The sequence below is a fragment of the Dermacentor variabilis genome, chromosome 6 (assembly GCF_050947875.1).
Source record: "Dermacentor variabilis isolate Ectoservices chromosome 6, ASM5094787v1, whole genome shotgun sequence".
In the NCBI taxonomy this organism is placed as follows: domain Eukaryota; kingdom Metazoa; phylum Arthropoda; class Arachnida; order Ixodida; family Ixodidae; genus Dermacentor; species Dermacentor variabilis.
Window position 1 is genome coordinate 88414131 of NC_134573.1, and position 17502 is coordinate 88431632.

At 45.2% G+C, this 17502-nt stretch overlaps 1 protein-coding gene across 1 annotated transcript in view; it reads right to left on the reverse strand.

Moving 5' to 3' along the window:
* The window catches only part of sim (bHLH transcription factor single-minded), a 107925-nt gene extending 95553 nt beyond the window's left edge, over positions 1 to 12372 (reverse strand). The window contains exon 1 of the mRNA XM_075694405.1: positions 12144 to 12372. The gene's annotated coding sequence lies outside the window, so the exon portion shown is untranslated. The remainder of the gene's footprint in view (positions 1 to 12143) is intronic.
* Positions 12373 to 17502: the final 5130 nt, after the last annotated feature.

Here is a 17502-nt window from a genome sequence, read left to right on the forward strand (position 1 = left end):
CTACAATAGCCACGACAAAGGGCTCAACAACCAAGTGTATTTCTAGAAAAGATAGATATGCAGCTGCGCCTTCGGGCTATGAACTGGTGCTTGATGTCACGCGACCTTGTTATTTAGACCAACCCTCTTGGCGCTGGCGCGGGCGTCGCTTGGTCGCCGTCACTCCTGACGTCAAGGGTGGCATATTACGTCACAAGATACGTATTTGTGCTTGCCCCTCTTGTCCCTATTCTTCATTCGACAAGCGCGACACGTTGTCTTGGCTATCGGGACGTCCACGCCTCGTAGTGTGCATCTGCATTTATCTGCATTTCGGCATAGCTTGCAAACAATGTGTGATCAGGGAATAAATATAAACGTTGCTTGATAATAAAGTTGTAACGTGTGCGCTGCAAGAACATGAACATTAGATGAGAATACTCGTTGCATAGGATGAAAGTGAATAATATGCATCGCGATTAGTTACAGCGCATTTAAGAACCACTTCAATAAACATTATCTTCACATAGATTGCAACATGTGCATTGCATCAGCACCTATTTTAATGCGTAATCATTATTTGGTGAGTGCCCCAGCAAAATCTGTTCGTCACGCGACAAGTGTAATGTCTTGAGTCTGCACAATAATACGTAGTTTGCGAAGATATTTAATCCTTATAATAGTGTAAATCCAGATGATTGGTCGCTTTAAAAGCGATAAGGAACTAGATATTCGGAGGTACGCTTACGCAAGCTCAGACAGCTTTAACGGAGAACTTTACACTTCAGGAGTCGGCATTCTAGTTGGTGCTGTTGAAGCCAGGTACTTAAGGGAGATTCTACCTATGGCTTTTCTTTTTGAGCCCCATGAGTGGGGCAAGCTGTTCACAAAACTTACACATAAATTCTAATTCAATATAGCGACAATCAGGATGTTCTTAAGAAAGGAGATAGTATTTCATTGCTAACGTTATCCCGTAATTCAAACTGCTTAATGTCAGAAGGTAAAGAGAAGTTGAACCATAAAACATATTAGATTCTACACAAACATTTCTGTGGTTAAGTAATTTCTCGGCGTCTTTTCGTGATGTCTCCAGAAACATGAAATTCGTTTATTCTTTCCTCTTCTTAAAGTCTTTTGCCTTACAAGCCCCAAACCTCTCGGTTTTGTTTTTGTTGCCGTTGCTTGCTTTCGTATGCGTGTTTGCGTTTTTATAATTTTTTCTTTGTTCCCATTTTCGTTGTGTCTGGCGTTTATAGTTATATTTGTTTGGATACTCTGCCCTGGGGCGCCTATTCTTCCGGCATCAATTAATTTAACAAACAGAAATTCTTTGATGTGCACGCTTTCGATTTTATGAGTTGAGTTGAGTTGAGTTGTTGTAGGCTACTGGTGGGATTAGCCTTGCAGTTGCTGCCGGCAGTTGCTCCACCGTAGCGACACTTAAAATAAATAAATCACATAATGAGACACAGACCTCCCAATTACAAATGGTCCCTCCTCAGTTCACCATGTGGAAGCCAAATCCGTGTCCTGTAGGTAATTTAACAGAAGGCGAGAGACCTCCTTCCTACACAATCGGTTCCCGCGCGGGAAAACAATGTCCTGAAGAGAGCTGTGAGGAAGTCCTGTGTTCTTGAGGGACCCGAATAACACCCTCCTTTCCGCGTTAGACACAATACAGCACATTAGGTAATGTTCTATGTCACCGCACACACCACACGTTGAACATAATGGTGATAACGCCAAGCCAGTTTTATACTGCCACGCAGGGGTACGAGCAGAGCCCGTGCGAATGCGGAGCAGTAAGGTGGCTTGGTTTCTTTTGAGACTTTTGATCACACATGGCTTGTGAAGTGAGCTCCACAAAGAACTGAAGTGGCACGACACCGCTTCTCTGAAGAGTCTGTTGTCCTCTTGAGGCACTTTTCTCAAAGGATTCCCAGACAGCGCTCTATGGGCGAGGCTGTCCGCCATCTCGTTGCCTATGATACCTATGTGCGAGGGCACCCATTGGAATCGTATGGAGAAGCCTTTGACACAGAGATTTTGAACCGAACGTAGGGAGCTTAGAGATAAGGCATCAGTAGGGAACCCGTGCTCTAACCTTTGAAGGGCGGATTTCGAATCTGTAAGAATGACAACAGGTTGAGGCGTACAAAACCGTAGCTTTTTGAGAGCTGCCTCAATGGCAACGCTTTCTGCCGTTGTGGAGGACCCGACTGCAGTGAAGCGAACGGACCAATCATACTTCAAAGAGGGAATGTGAAAAGCAGCTGCACTAGATCCTCTGACCTTGTCCACAGAGCCATCAGTAAAAATTTGAAGATGACGTGCATATTCAGTTTCAAGATGTTCCAGTACGAGCGAACGCGTTGCCGCCAAAGGAGAACTCCGCTTAGCACGAACGTGAGGAACTGCCAACGAACAATCGAGGCTCGCAAAAGACCAAGGTGGTTTCAACCGCTTAGTTCGACCTCTAGCGTCAAGACCCAGGTAACCAAGAGTATTAAGGGCCAAGTACGCTCGGGACTCGGATCTCTTTCGAAGGCGCTGTAGAAGGGTTCGGCCAGCTGCCGTCTGTTTGAGGCGGCCAATTTGCATCAATAACCTTTGTGAAGCGACTAAGGTAAGAGGTCTCGATAGAGATTCATAAAGTACTGCATTGTTAGGAGCAGTCTGCGGAACACCAAGAGCCCTTCTTAGGCCCTTTCTGTGCAGAACCTCAAGTCGTTCCAGCTGTGATATCGATGGGGAAATTAAAGGGAGCTGATGCATTATTCGACTCGTCACTAGTGCATCGTGCAACCTGATCATTGAAGAAGGGTGATTTCCCCATTGCTCACTTGCAACTCTACGGATCACATTGAGACGCGAAGATATCGATGTCACAACCGAGTCCACAGCTCGTCGCCACTGTAGGCGGTAGTCAATAATGACGCCCAAAAAGCGCTTGTGTTTCAATTGTCGAAGACAAGATAACGTCCTTCAGAGCTCAATACTAAATAGTTTGCAGGCCATGGGCGTACAGGGCTATCTACTGCGATTCATTCACTCATTTATCAGTCATCGGAAAATTCAAGTGCGATTAGGAAGTACCACAAGCACCGAAAGGGTGGTATCGCGAGGCGTACCTCAGGGAAGTGTTCTCTCCCCAACGCTCTTTAACGTTGCACTGGCTGGTCTTCCCGCTGAAGTGCAGAAGCATTGCAGGCTTGTCCATATGTCGATATACGCGGACGACATTTGTCTTTGGTTAACCGGATATCAACACAGGCGTTTAGCTCTGATAGCTCGACAGGCATTACTTTCAGTTCAAAATTACCTTCAAGGTGTTGGGTTGACTCTCTCGGTAGAAAAATCTGGCTTCATCATGTTTCCAGGTAGAGGAAGAAGGTATGCGAGGCTGAAGATAGACCTTAATAGATTTTATGAGGTTTTCTATTTAATGCGTGGTTTCGCAAAGCAGTGTGGACCTTCTTGTATATTTCGGTTTCTTTTTCTCATAGCTCAGTGGCAACGTTATTGGGCTGCTAAGCACGAGGACATTGGTTCGATTCCCTGCGGCAGCTGCCGCATTTCGATGGAGAAGAAATGGAAGAACCCTCGTGTAGCGTGCATTGGGTGCATGTTAAAGAACTCCGGGTGGTTGAAATGAATACGAAGACCCCTGACACGGGCGTGCCTCATAATCACATCGCCATTTTGGCACGTAAAATCCCAAAATTTAATCTTTTAGCTTCTTTTTTCTTCATCTTGAATATGACTATATGCGTATAATAAAAAAAGAACTGTGCTTCGGTACTTATGTCAGACTATGCAAGAAGTGTCAAATTCTTATTTCTCCCGCTTTTTTTTTAAATACTGCCAACTTATTATTTTTTGTGCGCCCCGCCGGGGCCAAGATTGATCGGCCAGCGACGGTTGCAGGGAACCAGGACAAGTTTGTTGATTAGTGTAGAAATCATTCATTAAAAGCGCTGTTTCTGGCTATTTGTTAAGTTCGTTTATTAAAGAGCTCTTTGTTCGGTTCAGCGTCAGCTGCCTATTCTTGGTAAGTACCACACTGGACTTTGGAAAGAAGCCACGGTGCTTCAATGTTCAGGTGGGTATCAAACAACGGTGACATCAAACGTGAACCAAGATTATGTATAATAATGCCTATTAACCAGGTATGTCTAGCACCACCGTAATACCACCGTTGTCATCTCTCTATAAAGGCTGTTTCAGCGAGCATTTCCGAAATTTAAAAAAAAATTATTGTGGCAAATAGCACAATTCTAGTCAATGAACTTGTCTACTCGAATAGGCGGACGTTATTTGCACAAAACAATTGAAATGTGTAATCGACTAACTAAAATAAATTCACTAATTCTGTGTTAATTACCATATGGCACGTATCCTATTTTACAAATTGCAGCAGGGGAGACCGCAAGGTATATTCAAATGAAAATAATTGCGTGGATGACACCATTTACGAGATAAGCGCCGTCAAACTTAAAGGTTAAAGTACACTGTCATCCCACTTACTTTCTTACCAAAACGTCGTTTTATGCAGCGAAGCACAAAAGTAACTGGAACGCCAATGAATTTCTCCGCGAAGCTCTGCAATTAACATCTCGAAACTGGTGTCATACTGAGAATACGTTCCAAGTGCATTCGCCTTGCGAACTCCCCGGCTAGAATTTGTGAATTCCAATATGGTACCGTAAGGTAATTCGTTAAAAACTTAATTAGTGAAATCTTGTTCATCTGTCGATTATGCATTTAATTTTTCTTTTTTTGTGCGAGTGATGTCCGCCTCTTCGAGTAGAGCAGCATATGGACTAGAATTGCTTCTATCGGCCTTAGGCAATTTAAGAAAAAAAAATAGGGGCAGTATATGGGGCATTTTAAACGATCCCGGCGTATACGGCGGCGCCCCTGTCGCACCGGCGGCTTTTGGGGAAAAGATCACGAGCACGACTCGGGGGCTTTAGGGGCTAGGATGGAAGAATGCCTTTTTTTCCTGACTCGTCACACACTACGCAAGCAAGCACACACATAAGGACGCACGCACGCACACTCCGTCAGCCCACAAAGGCAGCGCAGACTTGTAAACGCGCGAGATGTACAGCGCCCAAGAGGACGGCGGGGAATAGAACTGAGGTGGGGAGTAGGGGGGTGAGGGCACGGAGATGCGGCCAGGCCTATATCGTATATGGCGACTATTTACTCAAGAACCCCGATCACTGGCAGTCCGCAATGCGTCTATACGCCACTGTACCCTGAGCCCTCACTGAGGCCACTCAAAAGGACTTACGGGTTCCCGGATAAGTGTCGTTTAGCGTGGATCCAGTTTCCACGTCCTCAGTACGCAGGCGAACAGAGGGTAGTGGTGAAAGTGGTACAAAAAAAAAAAGACGAAACAATAACGAGGTTCGGGTAGAGAGGGACGAGAGGGGGGTGTTAGAAAAGCAATGTGTCCCTGCCGCCCAACAAAGTGCCGAACGCGGGCCGATAGTTTCTCGCCGGCGAGCAGCTGAACGCTCTCCCAGGGATCGCTTTACCCGGAAACACTCGTGCCTGTTTAAAAGGGCGCGGTGCGTTGTGTATGGTTTTGAAGATTTTGAGGGCTGCGCTAAGCTGGCCGTCTGCGTAAACTGTTTGCAGGGAACTCGTGGGGATTTGCGAGCAGTGCTTATGACTCGCGAGGTTTGTTTGCCTTTGGCTGAAAGGCGAGTGTTTCAATATTAATGTTGTTATTATTATTATTATTTGCATTCTTACGGCTCCCTGTGGCGCCCATCTTTTAACAGCGCACATATTAGTTGTGGAGATGTTTATGGTGACAAGTTTACCAGCAGTTTGCTGAGTTCTGCTGTGCTTTGGTCTCTTTTAAGCAACGTTGCATTACCCTTTTGTTGAGATTACGTGGTTTTCTGCATTTGGGACAGTGTGTCCTGTGTAAAATAAGTACCGGCAATAAAAGCGGTTCTGCATTCACGTTCTGTTCGCAATAATTCCAATTACGGGCTTTTTGTACTAGCCATGTAGTTGTGGCTGAGCCTTTCCAAATTAAACTTAAAGCTCAACAGAGGCTTTATACCAGAGATATTCGGTGTGAAAGTTGAAACGTGTGAGTGAGTGAGTGAGTGAGTGAGTGAGTGAGTGAGTGAGTGAGTGAGTGAGTGAGTGAGTGAGTGAGTGGGTGAGTGAGTGAGTGAGTGAGTGAGTGAGTGAGTGAGTGAGTGAGTGAGTGAGTGAGTGAGTGAGTGAGTGAGTGAGTGAGTGAGTGAGTGAGTGAGTGAGTGAGTGAGTGAGTGAGTGAGATTATGTTGTGCGCACATGCAGGTTTCACCTTAAATGTTGATGATGGCCTCGTGTACTTGGCCCACGTGATCGTTGTGCGGTTAGCTGTCCTCCATAAACATCAACAGTGAGTGCGATCCCTTTCTCCTCGCCCAGGTTTGGGCGCTTCGAATTTAAGTATCGATTCCACGTCAGATAGTACGCCCAGGCGCCCTTTACACTGCAGAATGTCCAGACGAGGCACTTTATCTGCTTCAACATGGTAAACTTCGGCATCCACGACAAAGACGGTGAGCCATAAGCTTGATAAAAGTCAAGCTGCCGCGAAAGCTCGAACCATGTGCGGAGGCAAAGGATAACCTCATCTCACCGCACTCACCTTCCACTACAATCTCATCATTATCCACCGAGATTACTATATACATATCTATACCTCCGAATGTGGTAGAGCGCACTAGGCGAGTTGCTATTGGTTAGTTTTGGAAAGTTAGTGTAGAACGAGGGACAAGTCGAAGAAAGATGGCCGATGACAAGTGCGTCGTGTCTTGCCAACATTCTTCGCCTTGCCCCTCCTTCTACGCGCCGTTTACGGAATTCTGTACCTACACTATGGATTTTAACGAGTTTCTTGTTTATTTCGTCCTACATAGCCGACGCTTTGTCCAGAATGACTAGCTTGCACATTGTATTGTTTGTAGAAAACGGCGTGGGGGAGGGGGGGGGCGAAGAAAGTTTTCTTCCCTCATCGACGTTGGCGTAAAAGTGCCGCCGGTATTATAATACCTGCCCACTCGTTCTTAGCAACGTGACGCTTAGGTGCACTGTAATATTCTTCTTTTCTGGGGAGAGAAAAGAGAGAGAAAAGTGTGGCAAATTTCGCTGCGCACATTTCCTGTTTCTCGCTATTTCTGTAGTTTCACTAACGCTTCTTGTCGATGGCCTTTTTCCGTTATTTTAATATTCCCCTCACGCTTGTAACTTTCCGGGATTACGAAAGATCCAAATATTGGGCGACGCGGTTGTAGGCAGGGAGATTGATAGTAAGACGTCACGAACATAGAGGTGACCACTCTACACAGAACATTTGTGAAGTGACAAATGCACGGGGTGCTATGCAACGCATCCAAGCATCAATTCTGGTATATATATCCATGCTCTTAGTGCCATAACTGGCCCATTGAGCAGTTGTACCTTTTTTTTTTTGAGAGATTAAGACTAAGTGGCTCTCACATATTTATTTATTTATTCGCGGCATCTTTACAGACCCTGGAATGAAGGAGTTACATAATAGGGGAGGGAGCAATAAAGAAAAGTATAATCTAGTTGCAAACAAAGTAAGATGAGAAATAGTGCAATGCAATATATATAAAGAAATAAATTCAAAATGCACATGAATAAAACAGAACTAATTGTAAACAATGCCGCTCAACAGAAACTATAATGCGAAAGGAAGGCGACGAAAAACTTCGGTTGTAGAACAAATGGTAAAACAATATTGCAAATTAGGCAACATATGAATTCAGTAAAAGAAAACAATGTTTCCCGCAAGCGATCGAATATTTATACGTTGAACAAAACAAGGCATATGGATGTTTCTACACTTACGCGAGTGGTGAAGATGCACACAAATGTTCACTGAGGATATTAAAGAAACGAACACGAGTAATTTCTCCGAGTATTCATGAGAAAATTTTCACTTTATCATATAGGAAGTAATTCTGTCAAAATCAAGAATAACTGCCTATCAACACAATTCTTTTGATACTAAAATATCCCTACCATTATCTTCCAAAGAAATTTTCTGCAGTAAAAAAAATAAAATTTTCGTTTCTTGTCTTTTGTTTACGTTTATTTTGTAGCGTGATTATTAAGCAACAGTAATTTAACTTCTCCGAAGCAACTATGTACCTGAAACTTCTGTTCAGTCAACTGGTCTCTGCAGAAGACTTATGACTTTTTTAACAGTCTTAAAATGAGCGTGTGTGGCCCTGTCAAAAATCCAACTCAACCTACAGCTGTTTTACCTATAGTGTTTACGCCCGATGCTGTTTAGCGGGCGCCTTGCCTAATGAAAGTCGAGATGAAGTGTGAGCGTTTCGACAGCTACATATAAAAAATGCCATGCTAAAATTAACTTTCTCGATTCTGATATTTCAAAGCGGGCACACAGGGCTTGAAGGACTATTCATACGGCAAACTTAGAAGTTTATATCACGTGTCGGAGACTAGCCACAATGCCTAATGCAATGTAGCGGACGAACGTGAGTGAAAGCGCTCTGTTCCTTAATTCCCTTAGTCGGCTCGGCTGTTTATTCCTTTCCTTGTTGCGCTGTACCAGTTTGATAATCAAATACCAACTCGCGCAGTCCTCGACAAGTGATTGATATTTCATGCCCCGCTTTTCCCGACCTCCCAGTCTCTGAATATATGAAAGTTCTTACACTGTCAAGAGAAAGGGTGGAAATATTGGCGAACGCCTCGACGACGAAGGAACTAAGCACAGTGGAAAAATTTGTGCATAAGGCATAGCTTCAGCGCCATCGGAGGAATGCGAGAAGGAACAGGAGCACTTCCCACCTGTATATACAATGCCTCCTCTAGAACATGACTGTCACTTGCGCTTGTGTGTGGGACAATTTCAAACTTCCATACAATAATAGTACGTTAGGTTATATGTCGTACAATGCAGTCTAAGAAATCAAGATTATTGTAACGAAGAGCTTCATAATGAATAATAGACGATGACGCACTAAGCCCTGTTTTTCACCACGACGCCGAAGTTTGCCAATTGAGTATACATTCGGATACGATGAGTAGGACGGCTTCAGTTCATTCAAGTTCTGTAGTCACACCACAAGCTTTTTTTTTGAGGTGGAGACTATGTACAATGAACTTAATGGATTAAATGTTTTAAAGTTGTACTGACATGATATATCATGATGACATGATACTGACTATTCACTTTTTGCATTAAGTGAAAGCCCGAGACCTGAAACCCATAGAAAACATTGTAACAATCCTCAGAGCGCCGGCCGTTAAAGGGACTAACTAGCTAGAATGTGATGTGAAACGTTGATGGAAATGAAATGACCATGATTTATAGTGATATAATCCAGCACGCTGTTCTGGATGTAAGTAGGAATTATTCTTTTAAATTGGCACGAAAAGTCTCAGGCACCAGTAGGTGGCGAGGCTAGGCGGTGAAATCTTGGTACTTCGGATGTAGTCTATGAGATTACTGTACATAAGTCGACTGTTATTAAGTACAGCATAATTATTGCTTAACATAGCAGTTGGTATATTATTACACACTTGCGCTTTATTCAATGCTTTGGAAACCGAAAGCACTCGCATGGCCACGGCAACATGCTGAACTGCGTATCACGTGTGAAAGCATCGTCTCGTTTTCCATCCGATTGATTTCGTTTTGACTGATTAAACACCAAATCAGTTGGACAGGAAACCACGAAAACATATTCTTTAACACTCAGAAAATATGAATAGCAGCAACACCGACTTGATAAGAAATATAATACTTTCTCACAGCTACGGGCGTACTCGTCGTCTGCCTCCCGCTAATGCCGGCGTATTATCGCTAGCGCGCTCACCTATGACAATTTTCAGCATGCTACCAGTGGACAACTACATCGTCACCGCAGAGACAAAAAATCTTATGAAATATGTTCCACGGCGTTTTCCGCGTTACCACTGCATGATTAGACATTCTGAACGGTAAGCTTATCATTGTACTAAGAAAATGGTACCATGAAAGTTGGTTGTCAGTCCGTTGAATAATTTAATGAAACAGGTCTTTCCACAGTCAGTTTCGGTTTCGTTTCCAGAATAATACAGTGTCGAGACTTCACGACTCAGTATGTGGAAGCAGGACATTGAGACCTCTTGACATTCGCTGCGGCTCACTCGGTCGCTTCGCTTGCTGCTACTCATTGTGAGGGCCGATGCAGCAGCGTAGCCGACGACCGAGCGAGCCGGAGAGACTGTCAGAACGTCACCAATGCACTGCTCCCACGTGGCCACATACTGTGTCTTGACGTCAGGATACGGTAGCTCTCTTAGAAACGAAACTGTAACTAGCTGAAGAAAAGCTATGATATATTGGGGTATTTACGGTGCTCTGAAGCTTGTCACTATTTTTTGTAGGGTCTAGCGCTCCTGTAACTCCATTTAATGCAAAAAGATATATTTGTCGAAAATATCAAGTCAGTACGCCTTTAAGAAAGCCTACTTCACAACACTTTTGTGTGTGTGTGTGTGTGTGTTGTGAGGAGCGTTCGTCGTTGACTTTAACTCCAACACTGGGCTCGAAAGTCTGTCAGCAGTTTCGTTGTCTGATGCGCTGCGATATGTGAGGCTGAGACACTGAAAAAGAATTGCAAAGCCGACCTATATGTCATGGGCTGCGAGACTTGGCCGGGTCGTGTACACTGCAACGTGTGAGACTGTTCTCATTGAAGCAGCCTTGCGGAAAGTGTCTCGCCAGCAGGAACCTGTTCCCTTTTCAAACAGCACCCATGCGCTTGAAAACTAAATAAAGCGTGCATTACATGCAGCAAAAGGTTGCTCGGAAGGAACTCTTAATGTGGACTGCTCACGCCATTATCAGAATACCTCTATCGGGTGTGCCAAAAATTCTGAAGGCGGCCCTCAGTATTTCAAATAAAGCTGCAGGAGTGCAGTTAGGCACGCTGTCAGCGCAGCTGATCTGTATTATTCGGCCAGTAAGACTTCACGCCATATGGTTCCTGTCAGGCTGGACACATGGCTGGTGCGTCGGCTTGCATAAAGTACATATGTCCATCAGCACAAGTTGAGGATATGACTTTTGTCTCGTTCACGAAGTTTTATGAGTCAATAAATGCTCCTGTGCATTTTGTGGCTTGGAATAGTGCACAGTAGGACATTGCAACTGAATTCAGGTGCCCAGGACCATATATCCGTGAAGTGGAAGTGAGAGGTCCCCAGATTAATCTCAATCGTGCGGTTGTCTGATCCATTGATCATACCGCTGCAACTCTGGCGCTATTGAATGTACCCGTTTGCAGACTGCTCCCGAATAATTTTTGGCGCCTTTGGCTCTTCTACGTGCATGCAAATTGCAGCACCGCAATTGTTTTTGCATTCCACCCCAGTTCAAATGCTTTGTGGTGACTGGAAATTGAACCCATGTCCCCATTCTCGGCTGCAGAACACAATAGTCTCGGTGTCACAGCCGCGTGACAAACGCAAGGTGATAACAGGCAAAGTATGAGGCATACATGGGACTACGTTAACGTGTTGTGGCGCTTGTAGTTTACTGCACATACTGACGCAAGTCGGACTGTTAGTTGCTTTTTGTCAATGCCAACCCGCACTGCACTCTGTTTTCATTGCTTTATCTTCGTCAATCAAGTTCATCCTAACTGCCAGTCTTGCTTTCAAGACGTCCTCGCAAAAAAAAAAAAAAAAGAAAAACTTGCTTTACACATTCGCTAAACCGTCCACCTTAATTTCAAGGTTTCTTCCACAGGGTCGCGAATTGTGTACAGCTATGCTTCTGCACATGGCTGTAAGCGAGCTTCCTTCAAATGCTGTTAAGTACCACGAACATAACTAATGAGCTAAGAAAATGTGTGTGGGGAAGGGAAAGTTGAAGAGATAACGATGTGCATTGGGAGAGACACGCCAAGTCACTTTTGTTCGGTATTTTTTCCCTGCAACAAGCATGCCTTCAAATAGAAACGCTCCGAAATACGACAGGACTATCCTTTAACTGCCGAGGGTGCTTCAACAAAAAAATTGCCACAGCAATTTCCATGTATTGCTTAAGATCCCGCAAATGTTGGCCTGAATTTCGCGATGAGGATCTAACTTACCTCAGTCGTGCTGTAGCCTCCTCATCGCCGACGCGCGTGGAATGTCCGGCAATGCCAGCGACACCAGAAATTCCTCAGAGGCGCCGTCATTCTCGTGCGGTAGCCGCCATTGCGCACAATTTGGTTCAGATCATGCTGACAGTTTTCCGCGTGGTTCGGTTCCCGCTGGCAGAAATGGCGGGTGGCAATGCAGTGCTTCAGTGAATGAGTGTATCACTTTCAATATCAAAGTGAGTAGGCGAAAACGCCACTTTTGCAAATTACCATCGTCGGTATCACACTAAAGGATCACCGTTCCCTTTGCGAATAACGTCTACTTCCGCGGAGAAACTTCGCATCGTGCGGGAACAGAAGTCAGTCGCTGTTCGGGACATGTCCAGGCCGCTGCCGAACGGAGGCGGTGCAGGTAGCGGGATTCAGTGGGGTGGAGAAAACGGGAGAGGGGGTTATGCGGAAAAGGCGAGTGAGAAGGAGAGTCATTGCGTTTTTCTATTGCGCGTTGTTACGCTACTGCGTTTCTCTCTCTCTATCGCTCTCTTTGTTGGCGACTACAAACAACGACAAACAAGCGCCGCATACCTGACACGCGTTACGTCCGGCCGAAGAGGTGCACAGCCGGGAAGCTGCACGATGCGGGAAAGGGGGCAGAGCTCTTTCGAGAGCCCCGCCCACATAGAAGAGAACCCCCGGTCTCCCGTTACCTACGCCGCCATCCCATTCGCCCAGCTGGGCTCAGGTTTGTAAAGGAGGAGAGGTGGGATCCCCTTCTTCAATCGAACCGCTTTGCGCCACGCGCGGCAACTACGGCGGTACGCTCCGCCCTAATGCCATTGTTCTCTCCTCCCACAAGCGCTGGCGCTACGCCGTCTCTCTCTCTCTCTCTCTCAGCCATATTTCGTTTAAAGCTCGTGCTTTACTGGGCCGATGCGCGACTATCGCGTATCGTGCACCTACCGAAACAGCTGTGGTAGCTCGCCGCCCTTAAAACTGCGCCGTTTTATGTGAACCTGAGACACGTGAACACAGAGTGAGTGTACTTTTTTAAGGAACTGTGTTTGAACGCCACGTGTCACCGCTCTTCAGGCGTGCGAAAAGTCCGCCCTCCTGCTCCTTATCTTAACGAGCGCAGTATTCCAGACGGATCTATAGCTTTTTTTGCATCGGCAGTATGTAGGCGGTCTTAACTGGGACTTATGGGAAATACAGGAGTTGGCGGGAGATAGTAGGTAAAAATAACGCCGATTTCCCTGAGACAGCGAGAGATAAAGAAAAGGAATTATTGTAACGCATGAAACAACGCGTCTTTCTGCAGATGCTGTATGCTCAACAAGTGGGCTGCCGATTTCCGTTGAACAAACGAGCTTTCTTGCGCGCATAATCTCCTTGGTGAAGTCTCACTTCTTTTACCCGGAGGGATCCCAGTTGGAGCCGGAGTAGGGGCTACACGTGGACGCAGTAGGTGCTTAGAGCCCTCTTGGAAATAAAGAAGAAAGCCATTGTAACAGTTGTAACCTGGGCACAATGTAAGGTTCTAGAAATTTTCATGTCAGCGAGTGCCTCCCTCATTTGCGCTCTTATTTGCCGAGTGGTGTTAAATCCACGGCCTCTGAAACGGGAAAAGCACGTTATTGCGAATGGTATATGTTGTGTAATCTCCCTTTTCTATTGAGACATGGCCTCAAATCGAGCGACTCAAGTTTTGTGGACAGGCATAACTGCTTTGTTGTAATCTGAGCATTCTCGTGAATTGAGTTATAGTAGGACAGAAGCGAAATTATGGACATCTGTAGTCAGTTTGTCGGTTTCCGCGTATAGAAAAGTTGATTGGGCCATGGAATACAGCACTAAATCAATCCTATTTAGAAGCCCTTATAAATAAACTCCGCTAATAAAATCGACAGTATAATTATGTATTACAACTTAGCGTGACCCTGTGTGTTTTTTAAAATTTTATTTCATAATATTCTATTCACATGATTGAACGATGTGTTCGACAAACATGCGGGCGTGGACTTGTGTCAGACTGCAAAAACTGCAAAAAGTGCCCTCTATTGCCGCTTTTTCATTTAGGTTGTCTCTCTATGCAAACTTGCAAAATGTACTCTAATGACATAAACTTTACAGCGATGCTGTTAACTGGAGTGTCGCAGCCGCTATCGTGCGGTGGTTTAAGCCAGTGGGAGGCGTCGCGTGCTTGATATGAAATGCCAAAGAACAGTCAACTGCAATAAGCATCAGAGACTGCAATTTTCGCTTTGAAGTTGTCATGATTATGATTATAATATATATATATATATATATATATATATATATATATATATTATGATATAAAATAAATAAAAGATGTCTTGCTTATACTTCACTCGTTTAGACAAACAGTTATTTGTGCGTTTCTTTCAACCAGTAATCCGTAATTATTGTTTCTCACGTCGAGTTTCACCGGCTACTCGTTGGAGTGCAGCTATAGTATAATTTCGATAGTACGGCCCTCGCGTTATTGCGATAGCGATTATACGGATCCTCGTGGCGCATTTCGCCCTTGCCACCGCCATTGAATGAATATAGCATGTGGGTACGACTGCGTGGTCTGCACGTACATGGGGGACCCTAAAGTTCTAATTAATAAAAGAAAGCACGGGTATCACTTAAATCAGAGCATGCACACGTAACCACTTGATGCACTCACTAACCGCTATCAGGCTAAAATAAGGCGGTATGTAAGTTATCATGCCCACTAACGTTGCGCTTGCGCTTTAACAGAAAGCGCAAAGCGAACGTCGTAGTGGTGGTACGCGAAGTGCGTTCGGCTGCAAAAGTGGTGAAGCATGGACGCGCTTTAATATATGTATATATATATATATATGCTCTGTCCGCTGAATCGGTTCATTCCGCAGTGAGGGCTGCAGTGCGGCCATTCTCCGAAGCTGTAGTTCTTCCCTATCGACTTTTGTAAAAGTACAGTTCTTCAGTATGTCAATATGGGTTTGTGTAAGTATATTCGTACGCGGATAGACTGCATACTTATATTCACATGGATGTCTAAGGTTGTTTTAAAATCTGAAATAATGAAGTCATTGAACTAAAGCTGAAACGGCGGCGTAGGACAAGTGGTTGTGCTAACAACACAACATTCTGTTTGAAGCCATATATGCACGGATAGCGTTCGCGCTTTTGTATTTTGCGCGCTCTTTATGTTAAACAAGTTTGGACAGCAGCAAACTGTTAAGGTTGACACGGAATCCTATTCGAATTGTACGAAAGGTGGGCACAGGACCACCCTTAAAAAGTGTAAGTATCAAATTAGTGGGTCACTTGAATATACCAAGGTAAAATATGTCCTCTTAATTTATTGCATACCTTAATGTGCTGACGTAGTACCACCACAGGTACACATCATTCCCAGCGCAGCCACACAAATTCGCCGCCAATTTCTTTCTTTCATCCATACCAAAACTCACTCAAACGCGTTACCATTGGGACTGTACAATGGGGCTCCGTTCAAGATTGCTCTGCCTAACCTGGGTCCTGGTTAAATTCGCGTAAATTCGTTAAATCCGCGTAAATATTCGGTGGTGCAGCGCCACGACCGCCTGTGGGGCCCAGCGCTTGGTATGTGTGTCGCTTATGCCGACATTTGCTTGTGCTGCTTTGCTTGCTGTTCCAGCATAGATTTGTTTCCCCGGTTACACATAAACATTTCTTTCAAAGGGTACACAAATCGAGAGCACAGCTAGAAGTACACACGGCAATAGCGTGGTATAGCTATGCTCTGCTAACGAGCCCAGGACATCTACACTTTGTCGTTCACATTGCGAGATGCGTTCACTGCGTTGCATTAGGATCATAGGTTGTACTTCGCTTGCTAATGCAGAAGTAATATGACGTGGCTGTAACCGTACGCGCCGTCATGTCCGCAGTTCCACGTATCGGTCCTCACGACGTCGCGGCAGTGGGTTCACACGACTCTGAGCTTTTCTTTCCCCACTACGCTTTATCGCGAAATTTCCCTAGATTTGGAGAAATTTTGACGCTTCCCTAAACGAGACCTATCCCCACATCCAGAAAAAACCTTTCCTAGGGTTGGCAGCACTGCGGGGCAGGGCTCTGGCTCCCGCACCTGGCACGAGGGATGTTCTCGCGCAGGGTAGCCTTATGCTGAGCAGGTGTGGGCGCACTAAAGCGTGGTGCGTACACTGGTTTGAGCGGAACTAACGCTAAACGTCAAGCTACGCCTATCTGGGGTCGAGCATCTCCTTGGCTGAGTGAACTCCTATAAGAGGCCGACTTCGGACGTCGAAATGGGTGCAGCAGCATCGGAGGTGCTCGATGGTCACCTAACGGTTACAGTGGTGGCATATACCAAAATGAGCAATTCGAATGAGGAATGAGTATGACTTTGAGAAAGCTACGCCCATCTTAGCCAGCACAGTAGCGTAGTGTCACATTAGGAAAGGCTTGATGACGATCGCAGTTGAAGTGAAGGATAAAGCATGCACAAACGCCGGTTGCGATTCTCGAGCAAAGAGCAAGCGAGATTTCCCGAGCAGTTCTCTGAAGTTCCCTAGCTGCGTCCGATCTTCATAGTTGTATGATCGTTGTCTGGGCTTTATCTGATGGGAGCTTTATCTGATAGCAGCCTTGTCAGCAAGCAGGTTGGCGGAAATGCCACAATGTCCAAGTAGCCACTGAAAAAAAAAAAAACACCGTGCCTTTTTTCAACTCTGTGATTGTAGATTTTTGTTATGTTTGACATCATCTGTTCATAGTTCGCATGGCACAGCGTCGCCTGCAAGCTTTCAAGTGCTGCTTTAATTACCATCACAGAACACTGCTCATTTGCATGGGAATTCTATAGTGCAACATATGCAACAGCGGCCTGAAGAGCGGCCATTTCTGGTCCTTTGGACGTGGCCACTCGCGACGTCTTAAATTTAGCTGTAAATGGACGGGCCGGAACAACGACAGCAGCCGTTCGATTGGTAGACATGACTGAACCGCCCATGTAGATGTGAACGCGGTCCGCATACACCGTGCAATAGCGACATAGCAAGCCGCTTTAAGATTGGTGAGGACATCGGTGCCTTCATTGCAATCGCCGGTATCTTTAGGCGTACTTGAGGCTTCTGCATACACCAGAGAGGGAAAGATCTTGCAGCTGATGCGAACCTCTTTTGAAAGTGTGGCTGGTGAGGAAAAACAAAAAGGAATGTTCTTGAAACTGTCGCCTGAAGTATCTACACTGGTAAATAAGTGAGGTGGTGTCTAGAGATACGGAAAAAATGCTAAATACTCGCATGTACTCTAAGCATCTCAGCAGATACGTAATCGAGATTGGGTGCTCTCTGACAATAGAAATCGT